The 2,716-nt window shown below is 46.7% G+C and overlaps 1 non-coding gene across 1 annotated transcript; it reads left to right on the top strand.

The window, feature by feature from the left end:
* The first annotated feature begins 416 nt into the window (after positions 1–416).
* On the top strand, positions 417–524 carry LOC125004816. Its single transcript, XR_007112392.1, has one exon. It is a non-coding gene; the product is annotated as a U6atac minor spliceosomal RNA (small nuclear RNA).
* Positions 525–2,716: the final 2,192 nt, after the last annotated feature.

Here is a 2,716-nt window from a genome sequence, read left to right on the forward strand (position 1 = left end):
GCGGAGCCTTTTCACTCAAATGAAGAACTGAATTTGTCATACTTCTCTAAAGGATTACACTCAGTGGGTGCACAACTCAGTTTTGGGTTTCGACTTGTTGTTCATGTCGTGCGGCAAAACTCCCACTTTTGAATCTTTTATCCAGCAGAACGTTTATACTTTTCAGCCAATTACTGAATGACAATGTAAAACCTACACCATAACATTATGACCACTGTGTAGGTCTCACTTGTGCCTCCAAAAGAGTTGTGACTTGTTAGAGAATGGACGTGGTCCTTCTGATGGGGTCCTGTGTTGTCTGGGAACAGGATGTTAGTCGGGGGCTTTGGGTTGAGTGGAGGGTTCTCTGTGGATCAGGCTTGTTCCAGTGCATCCCACAGATACTTGATCAGTTTAGGATCTAGTGAATTTGGAGGGTGTTGTATGAAAGGAGAGGAGGTTAGCGCTCCCCTTGACCAGGATGGAATTGTCCCTGTGGCCCGCAACACATGTATATACAGCTAAGGTAATGGCACCTTGTCTAATAGCAAGGGGCGCAGTGGTGCGGCCGTTAGCACTGTGGTTAGCATCCCACAACAAGAAGATTCTGGCTTTGGATCCATTGACTCACTGGGGCCTTTGTGTGTGCACTTTGCATATTCCATCCGTGTGTTCATGGGTTCTTCCGGGTACTCCAGCTTCCTCCCCGTCCAAAGAATCTACGTTGGCCATAGATGTGACTGTGCATGGTTGTCTGTCTCTCTGCGTTAGCCCTGCATTAGACTGGAGACCTGTTCAGAGTTTACCCCGTCTCAAAGACAGATGTTGATAGGCTCCAGCCCCCCTGTGACCATTCAGAGGAGTAGCAGTCACAGAAAATGAATGAATGAATGAATTTATAGGCCACATTAACACCTTGCGCAATTTGAGTTGTTTTTGTTGCTATGGGGTGGGGGTGTCTGATCTGGTCTAGGTGGGTGCTACATGTTTAAGTAACATCCACATAAATGAATGCCAGGTATCCCAGCACATTATTTTATTGACACAAGATTATTAATGTTATTCACTTGATCCGTCAGTGGTCATAATGTTAAGCCTGACCGGTGTTACATGCAGCTTCTGTTTGCTTTATGTGCATTTTTGTTCAGGTTGAAGACACAGTTAAAGACAAATGGGCCATGAAAGGCTTATCTTTGTGCTCATATTTTTGTTCGTAGTGTGTGGTCTGTGACCTTAGAGTCACCTGACTCAGGTTCATACTGCTTAAACCATATTAACCCATCAGGTTAATCTATGTTTGAACCCAAACACTGACCTGTGATAGAAAATTGAGGCCTATCATTCTGGAGTCTGTAAACTTGAAAAAATCCAAGGTTTTTTTTGTTGTTGTTTTTTTTCAATTCTTGGGTATTACGCGTCATGTTGGCTTGTTCGACCACATCTGAGATCTTTATCTATTTATGCATACTTTTGGTTTGGACCGGTGCCTTTAGTTACACAACACGTCACAGAGGACCGTTAATGAATAAGAAAAGAAAACATGTCGAGAGAGGCTTGTGCAGCGGAAGTGGAGCTCGCTCAAATGGTATGCTGGTCGTTTAGTTCCATGTCTATAAGAAGGCTAAAAGGGAGGCAACAATGTACAGAGTGCTAAAGTCTTTCCAGCTGAATTGATTCTCAACCAGTGCAGCTGAGACCTCTTTCTCTTTCACACTCGTATACACACACAGACACACACACACACACATACGTGCACACGCTGCTCTCCAGCTGCATGTTCAAGCTAAATGCTTGTAAAAACCAAAACCAATCACATCTCCTCTTGGGTGAGAGGGCAGGTGTTCAGCTGCGGTTGGCAGTTAATTTGGACGTGCGTATTTGTGCGTGTGTGTGTGTGTGCGCACAAATGTGTGTGTGAGTAATAACCTGCGAGGTTGCGTGGGAAATTCACTTCAGCCATCGGGCAGCCATCCCACACGGTGTGATCTTTCAAGGCCAGGTCATCTGCTCAGCAGCAGGCTCAGATTGGTACCTCGTGACCTGGTTAAGGAGCCTGATGATCGCAAGTTCCTGCAACAGTTTTTTGTTCACGCCGTTGTGTCATAACACAGAAAAAATAGGCTGACTCTCTCCGCCTCCACCCAAAACTTCAAATCTTTATGTAGTTGTGCCTTTTGAGGCTCTGTGCTCTTCCACCAAGAGACTCGGGAGGAGGATCTGCTCGCCTGAGGAGGGCAGTGTGGCTCTGTGGTCTACTGGGGGACAAGGAGCAGGGGAGATAAGAGATGTCCTCCCCTTGTACTACTCCCCCCCTTTTCCTGATAGTCTCACAGTTTCTCCTGCCTCATTATGATGCCCTGTACTATAGATTGGGACCTACGCTGTGTGTGAAAGGGCTCAGATCCCGAGTGTTGCTCCGCGACCGTAAAATACGCAACCTTGCGCTGAAACGATTTCCGTGTACTCTCTCGCATGCATCACGCATCAGCAGAGCACGCCACACTCTGTGTTCATTTGTTTCGTTCACTTTGTCGGGTCTTTGACATGTGTTCAAGTCCCCGTCGATTTGCCGTTTGTGCTTTGAAGGCAGCGTGCGTGGTTCAGCAGAGGAGAAGAGAGAGACACATGGAGGGTGGGAGCATGAGATACTGTGGGCGACAAGGTGTTATGATGTGCGCCCTGACAGATGTGCACATAGAAAGCATGTCAGGGGTGCACATGCACCAGTGATCAACTC

This window comes from Mugil cephalus, chromosome 2 (assembly GCF_022458985.1).
Source record: "Mugil cephalus isolate CIBA_MC_2020 chromosome 2, CIBA_Mcephalus_1.1, whole genome shotgun sequence".
Lineage (NCBI taxonomy): Eukaryota > Metazoa > Chordata > Actinopteri > Mugiliformes > Mugilidae > Mugil > Mugil cephalus.